The following is a 6,730-nucleotide window of genomic DNA, read 5'->3' as shown; positions in this document are numbered from 1 at the left end:
AGGAATTCTTAGTGGCAGGAAATGGTTTTAACCATTTTCTTCTTTGATTTCCCAAGGGCTGGAGATGGCACAGTTTGAGGACATAGAAGTAAAGGTATTTTAAAAGCTGAAAGGTCATACACTCCAAGCATGGGTGATACTTTAACAGGGGAGATGCTTCGGGGGACCAAGGTGGGAGCATGCTTGGGCCCCTCACATCCTACCAGGAGGCCCCTGCTTTCACCCCACACATAGAAGATGGGGTGTGCGGTGTCACTCTGGCCCTCCTTGGCCTTTGCCCAGCAGATGGTGGCTCACCTCCCCTCTATAGGGCGGCCTGGGGCTAGCTGGCACCCTGGGGATTAGAGTGTCTGGCTCTCCGTGCCCCTGCTGAGAAAGTTGCTGCCTTCCTGCCCAGCAGCACAGACCAGCTCTCAGAGATGTGGGTTTTCAGCTCCAGCACCGTGCTTGCATTCTTCAAGGTCTTTTAAGCTGATTTTTTTCTTCTCCTCCTCTCAATAGCAGCTTCCCTTTAGGCATGGCTGTTAAGACCTCCCTCCCTGTGAAATAGCCTGGCCTCTGCGAGGCATGAGCTTAATGGAAAGAGACTGCGACCAGCATTTAATCCCAGGCATCCAAGGATGTGAGTGACGATGGGTTTTGCGCACTAATCTGCTTAATGAGCGTATCTCCTGGAAGACCTGGGGACCACTGCGAGCCTCCTGGTGACCGTTAGGAGGGTTGGCTGGGGTTCTTTCTTTTTTTCTATTTTCTTTCTAGGGCCACACATGTGACATATGGAAGTTCCCAGGCTGGGGGTCTAATTGAAGCTGCAGCTGCTGGCCTACGCCCCAGCCACAGCAACATCAGATCTGAGCTGTGTCTGCGACTGACACTACAACTCACGGCAACGCCAGATCCTTAACCCACTGAGCGAGGCCAGGGATGGAACCTGCATCCTCATGATGCTAGTCAGGTTCATAACCTGCTGAGCCACAGAGGGAACTCTCACAACGAATCCTTTCTGATTGGCCTCAGAGAATGTGCCTGTTAGGATTTTCTGCTGGCAGAGGGCCAGATGGAGTGAGGGATGCTCCCGAGGGTTAATAACCTGCTGTAATTACCTGTACCTCTCTGGGTCCTGCCTTCTTCTTCTGCAGAAAGGGACCTTTGGGCTGGATCCATAACGCTCCAGTGGCTGGCTGCCTGGCCAAGACTCCAGCCCTGGAGACTGCTGTCCGTTTGGACTGGGCAGACATGGGGGCACTGGTATGTTTTTTTTTAGAAGCTCCTTGGCGGGTTCCAGTGGGCAGCCAGGCTTATGAACCTGTGGGCTGGATAATAGTAATCTCTCTTTTTTTGGATTTGTCAAAAGATTGAGACTTTACCCAATTTCATGAATATTTCATTTGATTGTCACGAGGAGAGTTGGGTAGGCTAGGGATTCTCTGCTTGGAAGATGGGACATCGGTGCTCAGAGAGTTTAAGAGACTCGCCCGAGGCCACAGAGGAAAGAGAGCAGAACTGAGATTCAAAATCAGAATTCTTTGGCCAGGGGTTGGATCTGAACTCTAGTTGGGACCTACACCGCAGCTCCGGCAACAGTGGATCCTTAACCCACTGTGGCGGGGCTGGGTATCGAACCTGCTTACCCTGCACACCACAGCAGGAACTCCTCAAATTCGAAATTCTGATTCCAAGTCCTGGGCTCTTTGCATAACATCAGGCAGACTTCTCCATAACCTCTTCCAGTTCTAACAGTTGTGTGCCATCCCCTGCCAAATGGATTGGCACCCCTCCCCCAGGGCAAGCCTTCTTTTTTTCAATAGTAATAATAATAATAAAAATAATAATAATTCCTAGTTCAAGATTCATCCACAATGTACTGGGTCCTCCATGGAAATATTTCTTCTGGTTCTCCCAGCAACCTTGCCAGGTAGGTGTGTTACCCTTGGATTCAAAGATGAGGAATTTGAGGAACAGAGAGGTGTAGAAGTTTGCCTCAGGTCACACAGCCAGCTCCTGGCAGAGCTGGAATTTGAACTCTCCTTTGTCTGATTGGCAATGTCCAGGCAATCTCTCCCGCCCCGCAGGGCTTTGCTTCTGAAGCCTGGCAGGATTCCAGCCTTTCTGTCCCCTGCCTGCCCCCCAGCCTTTCCGGCGCCTGCCTGTCTGGAAAGCCTATTGCCTCAGAAACGTCTGTCAGTCACTCTTGGATATTGATGGTTTTCTGCCTTTTCTGGCAAGGCTCGGCAGAGCCCCGTGGCTGAGATTCAATTACACAATTGAAAAGACAAACAAATTAAAAGAGGAGCAGGGCTGTGTAAACAGCTTCTTTAATGACTCTGAGGAGCAAGCCTGCCTCTCCTGTTGGGCACGTGCTTCTCCAGGCATCTTGCAAGCTTGGGTTTGCTCAGAGATACCAACAGCGTGTTGGGTCAGCACGGATGGGCAGTGAGGCTCGTGGCCAGTGCAGACAATCCTAAGGATATACACACCCTGCTCTAGAAGGACCCTTAGGCTCTAAGGTCTTGGTGACACATCAGGCAGGATCCTTTTCCTGGGGAGTTGGAGATACAGATGCCATGGGGCAGGGAAGGCTTGGGAGTGTGGAGCTGTCAGATGCAAACTGTAACATATAGGATGGGTAAACAACAAGGACCTACTTGTCCAGCAGAGGGAATTATATTTAATATGCTGCGATCAACTACAATGGAAAAGAAGATGAAAAAGAATATATACATATATAGAACGGAATCACTGCGCTGTACATCAGAAACTAACACAGCATCGTAAATCAACTATACTTCAATGAAATAAGTTACAGAGAGAAAGAGTTAGAAAGACAGATTCCAGAGATACTGGTTTTGGGGGTGGGGAGGCAGGGGTGGGGGAGTGGGCCCAGGAATCTGCATACTAAACGGACCTCTCCCATCAAGGTGATGCTGACTCAGCGTGTCCCTGACCACGTGGTTGGGACCTCCAAGCTCTCCCTGACTTAGCTAAAACTCCCCGTGGGGAGGGACTTGCCCCAAGTAAAAAGACAGGTGAGTAGAAAAGCTCCTTGTCCGGGGCTCCCACTCTGACTTCATCCTATCTTTTTTTTTTTTTTTCCTCCCATTTTTGGCCGCCTCATGGCATATGGAATTCCCAGGCCAGGGATCAGATCCGAGATGCAGTTTTGATCTACGCTGCCGCTGCAGCAATGTCAGATCCTTTAACTCGCTGTGCCGGGAGTGGGATCGAACCCGCGTCTTGGCACTGCAGAGATGCTGAAGATCCACTGTTGCGCCACCATGAGAATGCTGCTTCCTCCTATCTTATTTAAGGAACTTTGTGTGGTCAGAGATCCAGGTATGTTCATTTACTAGGGCTGCTGTAGCGCAATACCATAAATTGGGTGGCTTCAAATAGCAGGCATATTTATCCTCTCAGTTTTGGAGGCTGGAGGCCTGAAATCAAGGTGTCAGCAGGGCCTGCTCCCTCTGAAGCCCCTGGGCACAGGGAGGAATGTTTTCACCTCTTCCAGCTGCCGTGATGGCTGGCAGTGCTCTGAGTTCCTTGGCTGGGGCTGCGTTGCTCCAGTCTCTGCCTCTGTCGCCTCAGAGCCTCTTCCTGGCATGGCTCTATCCACTCTCCCCCTTCTTCTAAGGACGCTCGTCACTGGATTTAGGGCCATCCTATGCCAGTCAGACCTCATCTTAACGAATCGTATCTGCAAAGACCTTTATTTCCAGTAAGGTCACATGCTGAGGTTCTGGGGAGATGTGAATTTGAGGCGGGTCCAGTTCAACCCACAGCACCAGGTGATACACTCACCCCCACTCTCCCTACAGCATGACTCTTCCCAGCCATCAGGGAAAAAGCCACCTCCCCAGAGAAGCCCTCCCTGATCACTCCACCTACACTGAGGGTCTCTTGCCCAGTTCTTCTTCTTTTTTTAAATTAATGTATACTTGATTTACAGTGTGGTGTCCATTTCTGCTGTACAGCATACTGACCCAGTGACACACACACACACACACACACACACACACACACACACACACACATCCTTTCTCTCATACTCTTCTTTGTCACAGCCTCCCCCCTGCTTCCTTCACAGCCATGTTCTCCTTTACCTGTCTGCACCCCCAGACCTGAAACTCCTTGAGAGCTGGAACTCTCTCAGTTCTGTTTTTCAGGTGTCAAAGCAGCCCTTTTCATGAGGACGACGGATGCTTCTAGAAGGAAGGAGTGAGTACCCACCAAGGCTCTGGGCTCAGCCCCGCCTCCACCTGCTGTGTGACCTTGGGACATCTCTGAGCAGCTTGGCGCCTCAGTAGCCTCACTTGTAAGAGTGGGGCTCTCTCCAAGGGCCCATCACTTGGAGAGGGTTAGCCACCCTGTTTCCATCTTCATGACAGGTACCCCACCCCACTTCCCGGCCCCTGGTTCCCAAGCCCCTCCCAGCAGGCTTCCTATCTTCCCACCCTTCCCTGGGGGCCTCTGTAACTTCATTTTCCCTTCAACTAATTTGGATGATTTTGCTTTTCTCAGCATTTAGAAACTCTCTCCTCTCCACCCCACCTCCCCTCCTCGCTGTCCCCCCGCCCCCCGTTTTTTTCCTTCCCTCCCATCTTCTCGCTTATGAAGGGAGGTCAGGTGCTGGCGGTACCCAGTGAGTCTAATTACCCGGGAAAGTAATTAACATTTCTAATAGAAACTGCCACTGCTCATTTTCATTGGGACCACACAAAAGCAATAAGGTAAAAGAGTTCCGTAATTAAAGACTCGTTACTGTGGGCTCCCCATTCTATTCTGCAACTAATAAGTCTTTTGCTGGGGAAATGAGTATATCGAGCTTCATGGAGACGGACAGGGCCCTGCTGGAAAAATCCTTCTACTGTTTTTTTTCTTTTCCCTTTGCTTCCTGCTCATTCCTCTCCCCCCTCTCCCACCCCTCCCTCTTTATGGGGGCTTCCATCTTCTGGCTCCGTGCTCCTCTCTTTGAAAAAGGCTCCCTTTAGAAGCAAATACTGAACAACCCAGAGAAACTCTTGGTTATGACCTCAAGGATGACCTAGGGTAGCTTGGAAAGGTGAGGCTAAGTTATGAGGCTAAAGATTTGGGATGGGGTGGGCAGGAGCTGTGCAGAAGCCATTTGGGGTCCAGGGTGAGGTAGACAGAAGCGGGAGGGGCTGGGGTTTCATTTCTCCTGGTTCGTTGTATAACCTTTGGCCAATCATTTACATTTCATCCTGGCTTAACTGGATGGGGAGGCTGGTGTTCAAAGATAAACTATGGTAATTCTTTTTTTTTTTTTTTTCTTTTTAGGGCTGCACCTGTGGCACATGGAAGTTCCTGGACTAGGGGTGAATTGGAGCTGCAGCTGCAGCCTGTGCCATAGCCACAGCAATGCCAGACCTGAGCCACATCTGTGACCTATGCCGCAGCTTGTGGCAATGCCCAATCCTTAACCCACTGAACGAGGTCAGGATTGAACTCACATCCTCACAGAGATTACAAGGTCCTTAACCTGTGAGATGCAATGGGAAGTCCCCAACTATGACCTTCTTGTGGCTTAGCTTTAATGAACACTTGCTGTGGGACATTTGGGGTATCTCACATATTAACTCATGTAATTTCCACAGGAACCTATGAGTTTCAGTATATGTATTATTCCCATTTTCCATATGAGGAAGTTGAGGCGAAGAAATGTTAGGTCAAGGTCACGCAGTCAGTAATTGGGAGAGCTGGCTTCCAGTCCTTGTTATGTTATTTACTAGCTGTGCAACTTTGGCAAATCAATTAACTTCTCTGAACCTCAGTTCTCACCTACAAGATGGGAAACCACTTAAAATTGTTGTGATCGTTATGTGCAATAATCTTGATAAATACCTGGCCCATAGAAGGTGTTTATTAAATTGTAACTTTGTTCTCTGTCTTTATCTCTCCTCCCCTTCCTCATTTTAATATTCGGAAAATAATTGTTGCCTGCCTACTCTGGGGTAAGACTTATTTTAGGCCTGGAGAAAAGAGTGGTGAAAAAGTCTGGGTCTTTGACTTTTTGGAGCTTATAGGTATTGGGAACAAAAGTTAATAAATAAGAAAATGCTTATTATGTACTATAACATCAGGTAGCAAGAATTTCCCCCCATGTGAACTGCAGAGGCAGGGGCGTTTGACTAGTTTATTTCTAAGATGCCATGTAGTTGTCATTCTAGGTTGATGTTTTTTGAACATCAGCAACTGAAAGGCTTAATGGAGTTCGTCTTATTGTAAATACTGTGCTTCAGCTTCTGGGGTCCTGGGAAAGGCAGGAAGGGGAAGAAAGATGACAGAAGGAAGGTGTTGAGGCAAGAACCCCATCGAAGACAGAAAGCAAGCAAACAGAGGACAAGGGGCAGAGAAAGAATGAGACCAGAAGGAGCAATAAAGCCAAGAGCTTGAAGGAAAGAACGTGAGGGTGAGTGGCATAGGAGCTGCTGAAAGGAAGGGGAAATAAAGTCCACGTCTCAGTAAGCAGTGGGCAGCCAGCTGTGTGATGCAGGCAGGTTTGCTTAACCTTTCTAAGCTTTAGCTTTCTCATCTGCAAAAATGGCATCGTATAATGTATCAGTTATCAATGGCCCTGTAACAAATGACCCCCAGACTTAGCCGGTTAAAACAGCAAATATCTATGATTTCACAGTGTCTATGGGTCAGGGAACTGGGTCCTTGGTTTTCTCAGGAGGTTGCCATGGAGGTGTCAGCTGAGGTTGCAGCCATC

At 49.0% G+C, this 6,730-nt stretch overlaps 1 long non-coding RNA gene across 1 annotated transcript in view; it reads left to right on the top strand.

Moving 5' to 3' along the window:
* The first annotated feature begins 2,856 nt into the window (after positions 1 to 2,856).
* The window catches only part of LOC106510288, a 41,110-nt gene continuing 37,236 nt past the window's right edge, over positions 2,857 to 6,730 (top strand). The window contains exon 1 of the long non-coding RNA XR_001308683.2: positions 2,857 to 4,385. This is a non-coding gene — a long non-coding RNA (uncharacterized LOC106510288). The remainder of the gene's footprint in view (positions 4,386 to 6,730) is intronic.

The sequence above is a fragment of the Sus scrofa genome, unplaced genomic scaffold, assembly GCF_000003025.6.
Source record: "Sus scrofa isolate TJ Tabasco breed Duroc unplaced genomic scaffold, Sscrofa11.1 Contig1878, whole genome shotgun sequence".
In the NCBI taxonomy this organism is placed as follows: domain Eukaryota; kingdom Metazoa; phylum Chordata; class Mammalia; order Artiodactyla; family Suidae; genus Sus; species Sus scrofa.
Note: the sequence above shows the minus strand (reverse complement) of the source record. Positions and strands in the feature narration are given on the sequence as shown.